Raw genomic sequence first — 20,140 nt, 5'->3', positions numbered from 1 at the left:
ATAAAATAAAATAAAATAAAATAAAATAAAATAAAATAAAATAAAATGAACTAACACACACACACACAAAAAGAAGGCTGTGTGCATGAAGCCAGATCAAATCAGTAACCCACCATTTTAAAATAAGCTAATAGATACTTAGAAACAATGAAGGGAGTGAAGGAATAATATAAATCACAATTAGGAAAACTTAGAAATGGATGAGTGGTCTCAGGAAAGTTTTGATGATTTTTTTTTTACCTTTGGCTTTTAACAATTTTACTATTATGTGCCAGGATATATTTTGTTTTGTTTCTGTATTTAATTTGTTTGGGGCTCATAAGTTTTCATGAGTCTATAGATTGATGTGTTCATCCATTTTGGAAGAATCACAGCTGTTTTTTCCTTTCAATATTGCTTTGTTTCTATTCTCTTTCTCTTCTCTTCCTAAACCTCTAAATATCCATATGTTAATTTTTTTTTTTACTATATACACACATACACACATTATACACACACACAAATACACACATATACATATTATATATTCTCTTGTGTATCTTAAAATTATTTATTTTTATATCTGGGTGTTTTTCTACTAATTTATTTTCCAGTTCCTTATCCTTTCTGCTGCCACATCAAATCTCTTAAAGCTGTATGTTCGATTCTGAATTTCAATTGTTGTAATTTTCAGTTCTTGGCAATGACTCATCTTTTAAAAAAGTTCTCTGCTGAAAATTTCCAATTTTTTCTGTATTTTATTGAAAATATTAATCATAGTTATAATGTTTCTCTCTGATAACTACAATAGCTGAACCAATGCAGGTCTATTTCTATTATTTTTTTTAAGATTTTATTTATTTATTTGACAGAGATAGAGACAGCCAGTGAGAGAGGGAACCCAAGCAGGGGGAGTGGGAGAGGAAGAAGCAGGCTCATAGCAGAGGAGCCTGATGTGGGGCTGGATCCCAGAACGCCGGGATCACGCCCTGAGCTGAAGGCAGACACTTAACCGCTGTGCCACCCAGGCGCCCCTATTTCTATTATTTTTTGTTCTTGGGGTTTGTTTATTTGCTCATTTTTGAGCATATCTGGCAATTTAAGAGTGAATGCTCCATATTAAATATGAAAAATAAATGGTTCTGGCTGATGTTATCTTTTTTCAAAGTTAACTTAAAATATTTTTTCTGCCCAGCAGCTAGTGTACAGCCAAAATTAGGTTTTAAGGTTTTGTTAAGAATGTTCTTTGTCTGGTTTGCTCTTAATCCTAGGGAGATATCCCATGCATCTAGGGTGTAGCAAATTAGAACCTCAACTGAAAGCCTAGCGATTTTACCAGATACTCCACCTTTGTAGAACGTGAATTCCAAATTCAGTCTCTCCAGCAGTGCAAGACTGAATACATCTTTATGCAATTTTTAGACTTATAGCTTACTTTACTTAGACTATAGATAAGGGCTACCTGATCCAGATGGCATCCTGGAAGAGATGGTGCTTGTGTTGAGTCTTTTCAATTTAATTAATATAACCTAGTAAAATATTAAAAAGTACAAAAAAGTTATGGGAAGCTAGATCTTGCTCCTCTAAAGCTGGAGTCATTAGAGAAGACTGAGGATCTCAGGGATAAGTTTTCTTCAAAGGTAGGGACAACATGGACAGGGATGTGAAAACCAATAGTGCTGCAGTATTTGAATTTCTTGCTGCAAGCAAAAAATGAATGTATTCCTCACCAAAAATATCAACTTAACAGATAACTCTTTCCTTTGTAATAAACTCCAGCTACCTTCCGCCAACTGCACCTATCCCGTGGTAGATGAATTTATTTTATTTTTATTTTTTACTTTTTTTATAATTTTTATTTTGTTATATTAGTCGCCATACAGTACATCCCCAGTTTTGTATGCAATGTTCCATGATGAATTTTAGACCTATGTATATGTGAAAAGAATTCACGGACATTACACAACCCACAAATACTCTGGGAATCTTTCACACAGGTTCTGTATTTGTGTGTGCCTGGTATCTACATAAGAGATATATCCCTCCTTATTCTTACCTAGAAAATTTGTTTCTGCCTTTACTCTGTGTTATATTTGTATAGCCAATCCAAAATTACCAGTTTCACTTATCACCATATTCTCCCCTGGAGCAAGATCTATCAGTTTGGCTAAGAAATTCTCATCTATAATCTATTTCCTTGATTGATGATTTTCTTCCTAATCTTCTGGTTGTTCTCTTCATGGCCTTCATTTTCTCCTTCAGTTGACACTTTTTCTATTCAACTAATTTCTTTTACATTAAGTAAACATTTTTGCTTTCAGAGACCATGTCTAGTAAGATATCCAGTGTTCACCACAGAAGATGAACTTCCTCCTCCAACAGATAGTTCTATTCATGAAGGCACAAAATTAGATATTGGTATTGGGAAAGAATAAATTATACTATATGTTTATTCAAAGATGCTAAAGATTTGTATGTAGAAAATCCTGTGGATTCCATGAAAAGTCTTTTGGAACTGATAAACAATTTCAAGGTATTAAAATACAAAATTAGTACTCACAAATCTATTGTATTTCTATAAACTAGCAATAAAATGAAACATATATAATTGTAGTTAAGAAAACAATTTCATTTACAATAATATCAAAAGAATAAAATACTTTGAAATAAATTTCCAAAAGAGTAAAAGACTTGTGTACTGAAAACTACAAAATACTGGTTTTAGATAAATGGGAAGACATTTCATGTACAACACTGAGTCTTCCAAAGATTATAACCATCCCTAAATTTATCTTCAAATTTTATGCAATCTCTATCAAAATCCTGCTGGCTATTTTGCATGGGTTGACAAGGTAATTGTAAAATTCATGTGGAAATGCAAGGGACACAGAATAGCTAAAACAATGTTTCAAAAAAGAAAAAAGTTGTAAGACTCATTCTTCCCAATTTCATATCAAGACAGTGTGGTACTAGTTTAAGGCTTAGCAATTAAATCAATGGAATAAAATTAAGAGTCTATGAACAAGATGTTGCATTTTTGGTCAGCTAATTTTGAAAAGGATTCCAGGATCACTTAATGGGAAAAAATTGTCTTCTCAACAAATGGTTCTGGGACAACTGGATATTCACATGCAGAGGATATCTATTTCACACAATTTACAAAAAGTAACTCAAAGTTGACCATAGACCTAAATATAAGAATGAAATCTAGGAAAGTCTTAGGATAAACCATCAAAATAAACTTTCACTTCCTTGGATTAAGCGATGTTTTTTAAGATATGACACCAAAAGCATAGGTAACTTTCAAAAAAAAAAGTAAATTGGACTTCATCAAAATTTTTAAAAAATTGTGCCTCAAAAGACACCTTTAAGAAAGTGAAAAAGCAACCCATAGAATGGGAAAAAATCATGTTCAAATAAGGGACTTGTCTCCAAAATAAATAAAGAACTCCTACCCTCAACAATAAAAAGACAAACAAGCAAAAATTAGTTTAAAAATTTGAATAAACACTTTCCAAAAAAAGATATGTAAATGGCAAATAAGCATATGACAGGATGCTCAAGATCATTTCTGAAATGAGGATTAAAACTAAGGTAAATTGATACTTCGTACCCACTGGGATGGCTGACGTAAGACAGACAGAAAATAATAAGTATTGGCAAGGATGTAGGAAAATTGGAACCCACATATATTTCTGGTGGCAGAGGTTGTAAAATGGTAAATACATATAGGAAAAGAGTTTAGGAGTTCCTCAGTATGTTAAACATTGATTTACTGTACAACCCAGCAATTTTACTTCTGGGTATGTACCCAAGGGAATTGAAAATTCACATCCACACAAAAACTTCTATAAAAATATTCATAGCACTTTACTTAAAATAGACCAACTCCCCCAGAAATAATCCAAATGTACGTTTATTGATGAATGGATCAAAAATGTAGTGTACTCGGGTGGCTCGGTTGGTTAAGCATCTGCCTTCAGCTCAGGTCATGATCCCAGGGTCTTGGGATCAAGCCTCACACCTGACTCCCAGCTCAGGCTAGCTGGGGAGCCTGATTCTCCCTCTACCTCTGCCTACCACTTCCCCTGCTTGAACTCTCTCTCTCTGTGTCAAATAAGTAGATAAAATCTTTTAAAAATGTAGTATACTCATAAAATGGGATATTCAGAAAAAAATGAATAAAGTTCTGGTATAAATAAAGTTTGAATAGTTAAATAAATGAGGGAAAAGGCTATTCTGTGCAGAAAAATTAAAATAATTTATGTAGATATTCTGTCTTCAAGCACATGGATCATATTCCTTATATTTTAAATGTGGTCTGCACATAGTAACTACCTTCCAAAGAGTACAGCATGGAAAGGCAGGGAAAATAACTTTACAGTAGAAGAATCTGACAAACACTATTTCTGCCACATCTTCAAAGTTGACATCAACAATAATGAATCTTGTTGGTGGGTAAGTACCTTTGATGTAAGATGAAAATGGCACTTTATTTTTAGGGTCTTAGTCCGCCAAGCCCATATGCCCAATCTATTAATAAGAAAAACATCAGACATATCCTAATAGGTGGACATTCTGCAAAATATTTGAAAAAGTACTCTTTGAAATGGTGCAAGTAATTGAGAACAAGGAAATTCTGAGCAACAGTCACAGCCAAGAGGAGCCTAAAAAATCATGGCTACTAAGTGTAATGTGATATGCACGATGGGACTGTAAGGCAGAAAAATATCATTAGATATAAACTAGGGAAATAGAAAGTATAGGTTTTAGTTCATAATGGTATATATTAGCTCACTAATTGTAACAAATGTACCATACTAATGTGAAATGCTAATAAAAAGGGAGGCTGGATGCAGGGTATATGGGATCCTGCTTTACTATCAACTTTCATAGTTTTTCTGTAAATCTAAAACTATTCCAAACATAAAGAATAATGAAGTACTGATACATGCTACATCATGGATGAGCCTTGATAACATTATGTTAAGTGAAAGAAGCCATTACACATTGGCCACATTTTGTATGGTTCCATCGCTATGGTATGTTCAGAATAGGCAAATTTATAGAAGTAAAAAGTAGACTAGTAGTTACCAGGTGCTTGGGAGTGGGGAAAAGAGGATTGAACTGCTAATGAGTATAGAGTTTCTTTTCAGGGTAAAAAGTCTTCTGGAATGAATTTAAAATCTATAAATAGAAACATGACCTTATCTCACTAAGTTTAAGGATGTCCTTGGACAGATTTTATTAGAAGGGACATATAGGAATTAGAAAATGATTGTGATATTGAAATTTATATAATCTCCTTGAATGTCTGTTTTTTTCAGTCTTGGAATGCATCATGTGTTCAATAAAATCTCCTGAATCTTTACTAACCAAATACTTCCTGTAGAATGATTTGAGTACAGAGAGAGGATGGGCCTAGCTCAGTTAAAAAATGAAGCCTTAGAATAGGCATTAGAGAATATGGGGGCTCAGACTGACCAAGAATTAGTCAAATGAATATTTATGCACACAGAACCATGGTAATTTTGGGCACTGTGGATTTAGCATGTTTATAATGATGGTTTAAAATTTTCTTCTGACAGTGAACAGCAATCTGAGATGTTTGTTGTTCAAAGCAGAGTTGTCTTCTGGACAAATATGTTGTTAGATAGGCTTTCCTGCCGATTGGTACTACTGGTGAGAAACAGTGAAGACAATCAAGCTTAGGGACACCTGGGTGGCTCAGTTGGTTAAGTGTCTACCTTCGGCTCAGGTCATGATCGCAGGGTCCTGAGATATAGTCCCACATGGGGCTACTTGCTCATCAGGAAGTCTGCTTCTCCCTCTGCCTGCTGCTCCTGCTGCTTGTGCTTTCTCTTGCTCTCTCTGACAAATAAGTAAGTAAAATCTTAAAAAAAAATGTCAGTCAAGCTTATGGTTCCATTAGAGTAGGGAAACGATACGAAGAAGAGGTGTATAGGTTGAGGGAATCGAAACATCAAAAGATTGGAAATCTCTATGAGAATCAGGAGCAGAAGCAATGAGAATGAGATGATGAGAAATTTGGACTGATGAGGCTGGTGTTTAGAGAGTAAATATTGTTATATATTTCTGAGGTAGAGCTTTCCTAGGTCATGAAGTTTCCAAGATGTGTTCCTGAAAATAGATGGCTGGAGGAGACTCATTGAGAAACATTGTTGAAATAAAATAGATCCAGGATTAGCCAGTTACATGAATAGCAAAATATCTCACCATTATGATAGAAGTTTTGGTCCAGGTGGAAGCTGTGCATGTTTCTAAGTGAACAAGGCCAAATGACTCAAAGGAGAGTGGCTGACTTTGTACTTCCTGTCATTTTTCTATGCAACTGATATTTGACCTTTTCCACATGACTCCCTCTCTGTGGCAGCCAGTCATGCTGTTTGTCTAATACTTCTGACTCTCGTCCCTATGGACTCATGATAGAATTGTACATCCTGGCTCTCTTGAAAATGAAGATAGTAGATTTCAGATGCACTCAAACTTTTATTATTTCTAGTAATGTTAATAATGGTAATAGCAGATACTACTCATTGAGTGTTTGCTGATAAGGCCTGCATTGTGCCAGGCAATTTAAATGTATTATTTCACTTAAATCTTATAACAACCCTAGCTATTATTATCTCTGACATAGTTGAGGGAAAGTGAAGGCACAGAGTATAATTTGAAAGTAGTGGAGCAATTTTAAACCCAGGCGTTCTGATAATGAAGAATATTAGGAATAAAAAGGGGTGTGATAGTTAATTTATATATCAACTTGAGTAGGCCATAGGATGCTCAGATATTTGGTTAAACATTACCTCTGGGTATGTCTGTGAAAGTGTTTCTGTGTGAGGTCAGCATTTGCATCAGTAGATTGGGTAAAGCATGTTGCCCTCCCCAAGTGGGTGGCATCATCTGATTTATTAAGGATCTGAATAGGACAAAGAGGCAGAGTAATGCAGAATTCACTCTCTACCTGCCTGATAGTTTTTTCTTGCGCTTGGACTGAAACTTCCATCATTGGCTCCCTTGGTTCTCAGGCCTTTGAATTTAGACTGGAACTTATACCACCCGCTCTCCTTAGTCTCCAGCTTGAGACTGCAGGTTTCTGGACTACTCAGCCTCCATAACCATGGGAGCAAACTCCTTATAATAAATCTCTTTATATGCCATTGGTTCTATTTCTCTAGGGAGCCCTTATAAATACAAAGGAGTAATGAAATGTGAGTAGGTCTTTTTGCCCCAGTATAAATCTATCTCCTTTTCTATTCTCCTACTCTCCTCTTCCACCTTCATGAAAATTCTAGGAACAACATCATTTCTTCTACTGAGTTTCTGATCTATCAGTGGATACTCAGTGGGCACCAACCAAGACTGTAATTTAATAAGAATGCTTGAGATGTGATTCTTTTCCAACTTTAATGCAATATTGCCTATCGCTTTCTGGGAAGTTTTCCGAGTACACAGGGGTGTCATATGGCTGATTCATCTATATACTTACCTAAAAACAAGAATCCACACTAAATAAAATAAGCACGTTTCAGGCAATGCAATATTGTAACACCCATTGTGATGTCCTTATAAATAACCCCAAGTGATGAACATTAGAAATAGGTATATATTTATATCTACCTTTCTATTATAGAAAAAAAATAAAATACTGATAAAATATCTAGTTTTCTCAATAACATCCATATCCTGTTATATTCTTTTTTTTTTTTAAGATTTTATTTATTTATTTGACAGAGATAGAGACAGCCAGCGAGAGAGGGAACACAATCAGGGGGAGTGGGAGAGGAAGAAGCAGGCTCATAGCAGAGGAGCCTGATGTGGGGCTCGATCCCATAACGCTGGATCACGCCCTGAGCCGAAGGCAGACGCTTAACCGCTGTGCCGCCCAGGCGCCCCCCTGTTATATTCTAACACTCACACTTTGGCACTTACTAGAATGCTTGAATAACCTGATTTGCAACCAAGTAAACGTTTGTACAGCCGTTACTTATATTTTCAGTTAAATACTCAAATTATGTCCTATTATTATGCTATTTCACTGATGTAAGCAATAAATAAAAATAAGATTTAAACAAAATACAGCAAAGCTTAAAGGCAAGAGGAGCATCTTTTAAAAGTTGTTTCCTCGTCTTGTGGATCAGAAATAGAAATAAAACAGAAATGACCAGAGTTAGCTTAATGTTTACTTTACATTTACTGGGACACCATATTCAGTACTGTGTTTATGGAGTTTCTGATCCCAAGCACATCAGAGAGAAATGAATTGCCTGTTACTGGGTTTCACTTCTAGAATAGATAGATTAGTATCTAAAATGAAGGCACCGCTCTTGAGCAATAAAGTACTGTATCTAAAGTGAGATCATCTTTCATCATTTACAAATCTTAAGGGACTTGGGTTTCCAAGACCTACAAATGTAAGCAATTGATGTGACATGACAAATTACAAGTAGTGTTTAATGGATTGTTCTGGACACTTTGGGACTGCATTTTCCTTTTACCATATTCATGCTCCTTCTTGACAATGCTTTCTGATATTCAGATTCTGCTACCCAGCACACTGTGAGTGTTAGAGGTACATAGTTAAAGTTTTTCTCAATGATTTTTTTGCATAAAAAGCTAATATGGAGCACTGCAAACCGTCCTCAGATGTGCAAATACAGGAGCACTTCAGGAGAGAAGTATAACTGAGTAGCAACCTGGAGTTGCTCATCACACCATGGTTCTTATCTGGTCATGCAGATCTCCCTGCATATGTGTTATTGGAATATTAAGCAAGCCTGATCCAACAGCACAGACTGTAGAAAGGAATGCAAAAAATCCTTCATTCAACTTGCAGTTTTTCGATCTACATTATTCTCATATGAAATGATAGGTTTTTTCCCTATCCATTGTAAAATGACAGTTATTAGAATGTCATCTTTTATGGAATATATGCATGCGTATATTCATATTCACACAAATATATTATTTATATTTATATATATAAATAATTGAGAAGAATGAAGACAATAAACTGAAGTTTATTCATTCAGTCAAGCAATATTTACTAAATACTTATTATGTGTCAAACATTGTACTAGGTGTTACAGAAATGACTCTTTGAACAACAGTTTACATTCTAAGTGGGAGAAGAGAAATCCTTTGCCAAAGAATTACATAAAATAAATGTTACTACTATTATGAAAAGTGCACAACAGAAGTGTTATGTGCTGCAAAAATATATAACTGAAAAATCAAAACCAGTTATTTGGGGGAGGAAATTCCCAAAAGGTAGATTTAGTGGTGAAATTGACATTTTAAGTTGCAACCTGGAGTATGAGTTGCAAGGTAAAAAGGATTAACAAGCAACATTCGTCATAATAGATCCATTCCTTGGATTATAAATTCAGAAATCTCTGAGGGATATGCCGAAAAGACTAGATAATGAATGAATGCTAGGCATCAAGTCTGTGAATGATTAGTAATCCCCCCATGACCACTGAATATGAAATACCATTTTGCAGCTAAAGACTGAGGCAAAAAAAAAAAAATGGTTTTTGAGAAGAAAACTAGTTTATTGCTTCTATTTCTCTGATCCAGCTCCTATTTTCTCCATAAATCCTTTTCTCATCTTGCCCCCCACAGAGTCCTAAAGAAGGATTATAACACAGTGAAAGAAGCAGTATTTGGAACAAAAGGCAAATAATTAACAGGAGATCATAATATTATACATTTGTTGTAGACATAACATAAATCTCTGTTGATAAATTCTGGTATGCAAAAAAATGAAACCTCTTCTCTCTTGATGCTACAACAATAAGATTTTATTCGGTGCCAAGACGGGGTGGAGGACAGGATATCTGTTCTCAAACATCAGCTCACAGAGTTGACAGTGAAATCTCATTGCCCTGCTTGCATGACCCTGTGAAATCTAGTGGTTCTCCATGGCTTCTGAGTTATTCTTGGGGGTAAAGACCTGCTTGTAGTCCCATTTGCCTGATCTACCATGCCACCATTTCTATGCTGGTTCCTTGCCTTGCAGATGTTGTAGCTGGGAAGCATAGCACAGCAATCCTATTTTTCCCAGATGTATATGCCCATGTTTCTCTACTCCCCTAGCCTGGGGGCATCTACTTATAATCGGAATGAAATCTTTCTTTTTTTCATGCTTTTGCAAACCACCTTGTGTATGCCTCCCACTATATAGAGCTTTCTGGACACAAAATTTAGGAACTAAAGTGTATTCATTGCTTTCTGCCCTGCCACAAACTCTCCTGAAACAAAAAAAGGACAAAATTTGCCAACTGCTTAAAGGGGGGAGGGGAGGAGTGTGGATATAGGTGAACTGAAGGGGAAGAAATAAAACACAAATTAAGATTTCAAAATATTTTCCAAACAAATATGGAATAAGACTGGTCTACAATAAATGATTGAATTGAAAAACAGATAATCCATTGATAAGTGGAATAAAGTTGAGCTTTCAAGTCTCTCTAATTTAAATGTCCACTGCCTTCTGCACCTCCACATATCCCTGTTGATAGCCTGTTTGCAACACAGCCATTGCATGTTTGTCATGTTCTCCCTTGAGACAAATCCAGTGTCCTGCTTTTCTTGTTGTTTCCTCCTTAAAAACCATTTCAGTATTTGGCATATAACTAACACTGACTGTTTGCCAAACAAATTACTGAATACAAAAAAAGAATATTTTAACTGCGGCACTTCAAATACATGAATATCAAAAGAAATATTGGCATAGTGATTAAAAAGAGAAACTAAGAGGTGGGTAACGAGCATAATGATGACAATATCCAGCCTTTTTCTTTGAATCTCTGCAATCACATGTAAGGTCTAGTACATACCAGATCTAAATGCTTGTTGAAATTTTGAAAAAAAGCTGCATAGTGTATATATTTCCATAATAGATTCTTTCAAAACACTCTTTAGTGGTATTTTAAAATTTGCATATATGGTCTAATTCCTTGTTGTGGCATATCCACAGATCTTCTCAGAAACAGGTAGCTTACCACTTAGAAATATAAGATATAAAAACGTATATATAGAGAGAAGTTTGTGCAAGGGGCCAGAAACTGGCAGGTTGCCAGTGAAATCTGCCTTGAGTCACAAGCTTCATTGCCTGAACAGCAGATTATAAAACAAAGTATAGCACGTAGGTGGTTTTTTAGGGAGTGCTCTGGGATTACCAGCTGTGGAAAGGAAGGGATTGGACTAGAAAATCTGCAACCTCAACAATGGCCCTGGACAAACCCATGGGAGTTCTGAAGCTGAGATGGTCCTATACATTTGTCTCAAGTTCTGGGGAGTGGTATAAATATTTGTATCTATGTTATTGAAGGTTGCCCACTCCAATAAAGATTCATGCTTAGTACAAGACTCTTCAGCTGAGGAAATTTGGAAAAGGGCTCACAGCACTCCCAGCAGATAGAGAAATAAGTCCTTTACTATTAGAAGGAGATTTACTGGAGGACGCATACTATAACATCCATTACATGTAATATTTAAGGAAAACAGTGAAAGAAAATGGTGTGCGTATAAACAAATAAGTCAACAGAACAGAATTGAGAGCCCAAATATATCCCCCAGCAAAAATGAAAAATCGTTTTATTGTAGAGAGGATATTACAAATCTGTGAGGAAAATATAGACTATTCCACACTTGGTATTAGAACAACTGCATTATAATTGGGACAAGAAAACAGATCCTTAATAATCCCCATTCACAAGCACATTCCAGATAATTAAGGTTCTAAATGGAAAAAATACTTTAAACCCCTTAGAAGAAAATGTATTAGATATTTTTACTCACAGGAGGAAATAATTTATTAGATAGCAACTTGGATCAAATGTTATTAAGGAAAAACAAAATAAAGTTTACAACATTAAAATAAAAAAATTATATGACAAAATATACTGTAAACAAAGTAATAGACTGAGAGAAGCCACTGGTTGAACATGTAATGGCAAAGTAATATATGCATAAATATATATACTGTAATAATGGCCTATTGTTGACTGGAAGTTTTGCCAATAATAGAGTCAATTAAGAAATATTTTGTATATGTATTATATGCTGTATTCATAAAATAAACTAGAATAAAGGAAGTGTCATTAAGAAAATTGTAAGGAGGGGCGCCTGGGTGGCACAGCGGTTGAGCGTCTGCCTTCGGCTCAGGGCGTGATCCCGGCGTTATGGGATCGAGCCCCACATCAGGCTCTTCTGCTATGGGCCTGCTTCTTCCTCTCCCACTCCCCCTGCTTGTGTTCCCTCTCTCGCTGGCTGTCTCTATCTCTGTCGAATAAATAAATAAATAAAATCTTTAAAAAAAAAAAAAAAAAGAAAAGAAAATTGTAAGGAAGAGAAAATACATTTATGGTACTATAAAATATCTGTATATAAATGGACCTGCCCAGTTCAAACTCATATTGTTCATATATATGTGTATAAATTATAACATAAATTACTATGAAAAAGATAAACAATGAAATAACAAAATGGATAAGGGCTATAAATAGGCAATTCAAACATGAAGAAATCCTTTGAGGTTCCCCGGGTGGCTCAGTCAGTTAAGCTTCTGACTCTTGGTTTTCAGCTCAGATCATAATCTCACGGTCATGGGATCAAGCCCAGCATTGGGCTCTGTGCTCAGTGTGGAGTCTGCTTGAGATTCTCTCCCTCTGCCCTCCCCTCCTCATTCTCTCTCTCAAAATAAATAAGTAAGTAAATTTTTTTTTTAAATATGAAGAAATCCCAAAGGGTCATTAAATGTTAAAAAAAAAATACCCTCAATTTTAATAGTAAATTTAGGGAAATTAAAGCAATGAGATATTTTGTCAAACATATCAGATTAGCAAAAAAAAAAAAAAAAAGAAGTGAAAACACCAAGATTTGGTATGTACGAGACAAGTTTTTCATATACTAGTGATGATGAATTGATGTATTGGTAAAGTAACTTTGGAAACCGAACAACTTTTTGCAATGTCTAATAAAATTCTTCAAGGATATTCTGTATTTGTATTAGGGACATATAAAAAGATATGCATTATAAGATTATTTGTAATCTAAAAAACAACCTAATTCAAATGTTTATCCAGTAAGGAATATAAAATTGCATTGTAGGTATATATAGCATGTCTAGAAAGCAATATTTAGTGAAAGAAATATTGATAGCATATAACAACATTTTTATAAACCAAAAACACATAAAAGTCTACATATGCACACACAGTAAAAATACAAAAACATGTACTTTGAAGTACATAACATATTCAAGATGTCAGCTGACTCTCTCAAGGGAGTAGAAAAAAAGAGTCAAAGGGAACAAACAAAACTTCACCTTTATCTGGAATTTTCTCTGTCTAAAACACTTTACCTAAAGAGGAAAAAAGCATGTTTGTGATTTTCATGCTAGGTAACAGAGTGTATGGTAACTGTTCTCCATACATTTTTGTATTTTAAAAAGCTCTTCAAAATAAAATAACTATTGATAAAATGTTGGTTTTTCCTAACTCGATCTATAGATTCATAAAGTCATCAATGCAATCCCAATAAAAACTCCACCAAGTTATTTTATGGATATCCACAAATCGATTCTAAAGGTTATATGGAGGGGCAAAAAAATCTAGAACACTTACAAAACATTGAAGAAGAACAAAGTTGGAGGACTGATGTTATCCAACTTCAAAATTTACTATAAAGCCACAGTAATCAAGACAGAGTGGCATTAGTGAAAAAATGGATCAGTGGAAGAGTATATAGAGCTTAGAATAGACCCCCATAAATATAATCAACTAATATTTGACAAAAAAGCAAAGGCAATATAATGGCAAAATCAGTCTTGTCAACAAATGATGGTAGGACAACTAGACATCCACATGCAAGGGAATTTATCTAGCCCAAAACCTTACAGCGTTCACGAAAGTTAACTCAAAATGGATTTTATACGTAAAACTAGAAGATAACACAGGAGAAAACTTGGATGACCTTGGGTATGGTTCCTAGATATAACATTAAAGACACACTCCATAAAAGAAATAGTTGAATAGCTGGACTTCATTAAAATTAAAAATTTCTGCCTCACAAAAATAATGTCAAGAGAATAAGACTAGCCACAGACTGGGAGAAAATATTTGCCAAAGACATATTGACAAAAGACTGTTACCCAAAAAATACAAAAACTTTTTAAAATTCAAAAATAAGAAACAGATAACTTGATTAACAAGTGGGCAAAAAACCTTAACAGACACATCACCAGATATAATAAATATTACATAGATGGAAAATAAGCATATGAAAAGATGTTCCACATCATATGTCATTAGGGAAATAAAATTAAAACAGTGTGATACCACTATACACTTATAAGAATGGCCAAAATCCCGAACGCTGATAACACCAAATGCTAGTGAGGATGTGGAGCAGCAGAAACTCTCATTCACCGCTGGTGGGAATTCAAAATGGTACAGCCACTTTGCAAAATAGTTTGGTGATTTCTTACAAAACTTATGTTGACACAAAAACCTGCACACAGGTGTTTATAGCAGCTTTATTCACATTTCCCCAAATTTGGAAGCAACAGGATGTCCCTCAGTAGGTAAATGGATAAATACACTGTAATTTATCCAAACAATGGACTATTATTCAATGCTAAAAAGAAACAAGGTGTCAAGTCATAAAAAGGTGTGAAGGACACTTACATGCATATTGCTAAGTGAAAGAAGCCAGTGTGAAAGTCTCAATATTATGTAATTCCAGCTATAGGACATTCTGGAGAAGGCAAACCTATGTAGACAGTAAAATGATCAGTGGTTTCCAGGGGTTGCGCTGAGGAAAGGTTGAATACGTTGAACACAGAGGATTTTCAGAGCTGTGAAAATACTCTGTAAGATACAATAATGATGGATACGTATTATTCTACATTTGTCCAAACCTATAGAATGTACAACACCAAGAGTGAACTAAAATGTAAACTATGGACTTTGGGTGATAATGATATGCCAGTGTAGGTTCATCCATTGTAACAAATGTACGGCTCTGGTGGGACATGATAATGAGGGAGATTAGGCATGTGTGAGAGTAGGGGAAATCTCAGTTCTTGCCTCTTAATTTTTCAGTGAACCTAAAGAAAAGAGGATCTAAAGAAAAAAAGGGTATTTTTTAATCACATAAATAAAACAGCATTTCCTTCTTACCTTAAAAAACAAGAAGATAATATGACATTCTGCTAATGCAGTTTCAAGGTATAAATTGACAGGAGCTTCAAAGTAACTATCTCTTTTCTGTAAAATTTATTATCTCCAGTTCTGTGTCTGATTTTGCCAAATCTTCTGGTTCCAACTGTCCTCTCATGGTTAATGTCTTCTCTATTCAGTATTATTTTATTTAATACTAGATTTTAGTTCAAACACTAGACCAGATAATCAATAGATAATGTGATATAATTGATCCAAATGAATGAGTAGTCCCCAAAAAATCACCAATAACTGTTTCACTTACTAGTATTTATTTATATTCTTTTCCCTAGAAGTTTTGAGGAGTCTCTCAGAAAACAAAAACGAAAAACAAAACAAACAAAAACCCCCACAAAGTATAGAGTAGAAATAGAAAAACAGGTACAAGAATAAAAGAAGATTAACACAAACAAAAGTCAGTTATCATTCAGTTCTGAGTTTGAGTATCCAGGCAGCAAGGTGAAAAGGAGAAACATGCTCATTTATATAGTTTGTGGAAAAAAGAATATTATTTTAGTTTCTCATCAAGACAAAGATTTTCCTATTACTTAACTTTACAAGAAATTTTCCAGGTGGGACTTAATACAATGATACTAATTGATGTAAGAGGCATACCGTCTTTTGATTCTTTCCTGTAGGAAACTTAAAAAAATATATCAGTTTATAACTTAGAAATGCAGCCCAGGAGCCCAGCTCCTGTTCTGGTAGGAGCTAAACTAATGTGCTTCAACCATTTAGGACTTTGATGGTCTAAGTGCTTTAATTGAATGTCAGGTCTCTCATTCTATTAGTCTTTTGGACAGTGGCTGTATTATCCATATTAGACGATAATGGAATTCAGCAGAATATCTTTAAATTATTGAGAAAAATATTAAGAAAAATATGGAGAAAGGATTCTGCAAAATTCTCAGAAGGCTCTCATGAGCCTTCTGCACATATTTCTGCAGATTGTGCCTGGCCCAAAAGCTGAGTGTGCCAGTGGCAGCAGAAATGTAGCCTGTGCTCTACTCCCTAAGCCGTCATACCAGAGTAAGGGGGATCTTGCTGTAATTAATCTACCCAAAGGCATATCCCTGCTGTGACAAACGGCCCATTTAACTTCCATTCCTAATCCTCATCTTTATTGGCCACCTACCTTGTAAAGGACGACAAAACTAAAAAAGAATATTCCTTGTTATTGCAATCAGTTCAGTTTTCTAGATTTCTACAAGTATCAAAAGATTTTTTGTAGGCTTCACTTGAATATTTATCTGTATTTATTCATTCCCTAAATCAGAAAGCAAAGAATATCTTCTAAGTTTCTCAACTTCCTCTGTAGCTGGACAGGGCCCCATGACCCTATTCTTTATTTCTTCTGTTAAATGCAGATCGGATGACTGAAACTGGGGTAGCCATACTGCAACGATGCAGGAAAGCAACATGAAACGCAGCCTAAGTCCTCTCTGGCATTGCTTAGCTACCAAAGCCGGGAGCTGCCTACCTCCATCCTTTTCTCTACTTTCGTTTACACTCCTGCAAGTTAGGTTTTCCGTTTTTACATCTAACACATTCCTTACTGATATAGTGCCCTAATAACAAAACAGGCAGCAACAACAATATGCTCACAGCAAGTTCACAGAGCTATTTAGCTCTTTTAATTCTGACATATTAGATACTCTACTTCTAGCACACTCTCTTCAAGCCTGTTAAAGTCTATTTTAAAATAATGTGTTTCTTTGATGGTCAGGGATTGTAAGAGCATTTACCAGCGTTGCGTGTGCGTGTGTGTGTGTGTGTGTACGCATGCGTGTGTGTACGTCATTCAGTCACTGCTGAGTCATTAACTCCACGCTGCGCATCAAATACCTCGTCGCCTCTTCTCAGAAGAGCCTCCTCACCCCATCATTTATTTTTCCTCTCAGATTTAATCACTCATATATAAATTGCAATCCGCTTTTATTTTATTCTAAGAAGAAATATAAAGTCATGTAATATAACAACGTGAAGGACAGAGATTATTCCCATGAAGGCCTCTGACCTTTCCATGGCACTTTCAAGTGTTTATTTTTATCACTTGCTTTGAGACTATCCCTTCACCTGGCGGTAGGTTTGGAATTAACAATTTATCCGAGTCCAACAGAATCCATGTTAATAGACTTCCATTCTGCTTGCTCTCCTATAACATTTCCCCAGAGCTCATCACTGGGCTTGAACCCAAGATTCTGTCCTCCTTTTCCTATACTCCAAGCGGCTGATAAATAGGCAAACAGATTCTGGGGCATGGGTAGCACTGCCAGAAGATGATGCTCAGTAGTCCCCTAGTGGCCTGAAGGAGTTCATGCAGCTTACTCAAATGCTTGCTCTGTTCCATGGAGGTGTGAGTGGTTAAGCAGCAAGCCCATTATGTATTTGCCAATTAACACCTTCCTTTCCAGAAGGCCCAGGAAGTACACTCATGATTCCACCTTGTGTAGGTTTGCTCTCCAGTGGGTTGTGCAGGCAGTCCATCCAGGTGTCATACTGTCATATCATCATCTGAAATTTTGCTTTCAAGTTTGGGATACAGTCTTCTGAGCTATAAAAGACCCCTTAGGAGCTAGTGACAGTAACCCACTTACCTGGAGCAAAAATAAACAAACAAACAAACAAACAAATAAATAAAAATAATCTATAAAAAGGAATTCAGGGCAGAAATGACACCTAGATTATGAAGGAACGGAATCAGGGAGGCCATCAGAAATCTAGGCAGCTGCTCTCTCAGATTTTTGGGTTGCAGTGATTTGTCTTTGTTTCTTTCTGTAGGACCACTGCATGTCTGGTTCCTCTCTGTCCATAGATATTTCTCTGATGTAGCATGAATTTGGCCAAACATGTCTTCCTCTAACACTGGCAGCCTTAGTAAATGACATAGACCAATCTCTAATTTTTTTACTTGATTTCTAAATGTTGGAGGAAAAAAATTGGCTTGGCCAAAATGATAACAACAATGATGATTACGGGTGATGATATTAGTAGTGATGTTGATGGGTGTTTTTCCTTCATGTTTACTACGGGCAATTTCCTGTGATAAAGGCTTTAATGCATTTTTAATTTAATCCTCACCAAGACCCTGTAATTCCATTTTATAGGTGATGAAGATGATACCTTGAGATAATAAATAATTTGCCTGAGTAACTTGCCTGCTAATGAACCCAAGTTAGCTGATACCAAAGTGGTATAATCAACAGAGGCTTGATACAAGATCAAGCTGTACACGCATGGCAAATTAAGTCCCGACCCCTATAAAGTAGGGAGGCAATTCTCATAGAAAAAGTGTTGTTATGAATTCCTTAGACAACTCCATCATAGTCAGCTACACATGGCCATAGCTTTTCTCAGATCCTTCAGTGAGAAGCATGAACTCTGTCTTTATTGGCCTACGTTTATCTTCCAGTCTTTTTATCCATTACATTCTTTGTTTCCTATTTTCTAGTTTCTCAGACTTATTTGCTGTTTATAAACATACCATGAATTGATACACCTCTGAGTTCATCATGCAGCCTAGAATGGCCTTTTCTAATCTACTAAAAGTTTATTCAACGTCTCAAGCTCAGTCCAAATGTTGTGTCTTTCATGAAATAATCACTTACTACCCCCCACAGATACTTTTTACTCTGTTCCCATTGCACATGGCTAATAATTAGCCATACCTGTTTAGCACTTAATATCTTATCAGTTCTATTATGTTGATATTAATATCTAGAATATGAGCTTTCTGAGGGTAAGCATTATTTTTTTTAAATTTCTATATTCTCAGCATCAAGTGCTTGTCATCAAGCACTTAATAAATAAACATTAAATTGAAGTGATACTGGTTGAACAGGTATAAATCATGAATTCATAGACCTGTGATCTTTTGGACATGACTATTGGTCCCTCCAAATTTGTGTTTTAAGATTTGAAACTGATATTGCCTACCTATACTTCCATGCCGTATAATGTGTTCAACCATTCTATTGGTAACCAAGCCAGAACAATTTAAAGCTGGTGACCAGAGGACTCTCTCTTTATTGTCCTTTGTCTCCCAGAGCAATTTTATTCTTATTGCACTGGATTCCCAAACAGTATTGCATGGGAATTTTCTACAGTGTCCACAGAGAGGTCAGGTATCCCTTAACAATATAAAAAATACTGTTGGTCCAGAGGGTGTAAGAGCCCCAACTTTAGAAAACAGAGTCAGAGTTATCATATGTAAAGCATCAAATATAAAAGTGTATACTTTGGAATTAGAAATAATACTAGCTCTGGGCTATTAGGATAGTTACATATCTTTTGTGAGCCTTATTTTACCCTTTTGTAAAATAAAGATGAAAATTGCTACCTTGCAAGGCAGTTGCACAGATTAGAGATAATATCAATGTACATGATTGACATACAGTAAGCATTCAATAAATATTAACTATTATTATATATTCTACCATTTTTTCTTCTTCATTTAGTATAGTCTCGTCGTCTCTCTCCATTTTTCTCCTTCAGTGTACCTCCAAGATACGTTTTACCACTAAGAACCTCTTTAAATCCCTGTCTCACATCACTTCAGAGAAACTCCTTTGCAGAATCTTTGAATCCAAATATTCACTACAGGTCTCTACTAAACAACTCTCCCTTACAAGGACCCCAAATAGCCTCAATCTCCTACTGAATTTTCTTAGGGATTATGTCATTTTCTCCTGAAACATACATCCACGAAACCTATCCATGGTGGTCTATGCTACTTGAGATTTTGTTAACAGGTAACTCATTTTCTTTTATGGTACTCATTCCATCTTTGGATAAATACCACAGTTAGAAATTATTTCTTTAATAGAATGGAGACCTATTTTAACTGCATTCAGTCCAGTGGCCTTGGCTTATACCCAGTTTTGGATTCTGATACTGCCATTTTTTAGCTGTGAGATTAG

This window comes from Ursus maritimus, unplaced genomic scaffold (genome assembly GCF_017311325.1).
Source record: "Ursus maritimus isolate PB19 unplaced genomic scaffold, ASM1731132v1 scaffold_15, whole genome shotgun sequence".
In the NCBI taxonomy this organism is placed as follows: Eukaryota; Metazoa; Chordata; class Mammalia; order Carnivora; family Ursidae; genus Ursus; species Ursus maritimus.
The sequence above is the reverse complement of the archived record's forward strand: the minus strand, read 5'-3'. Positions refer to the sequence as shown.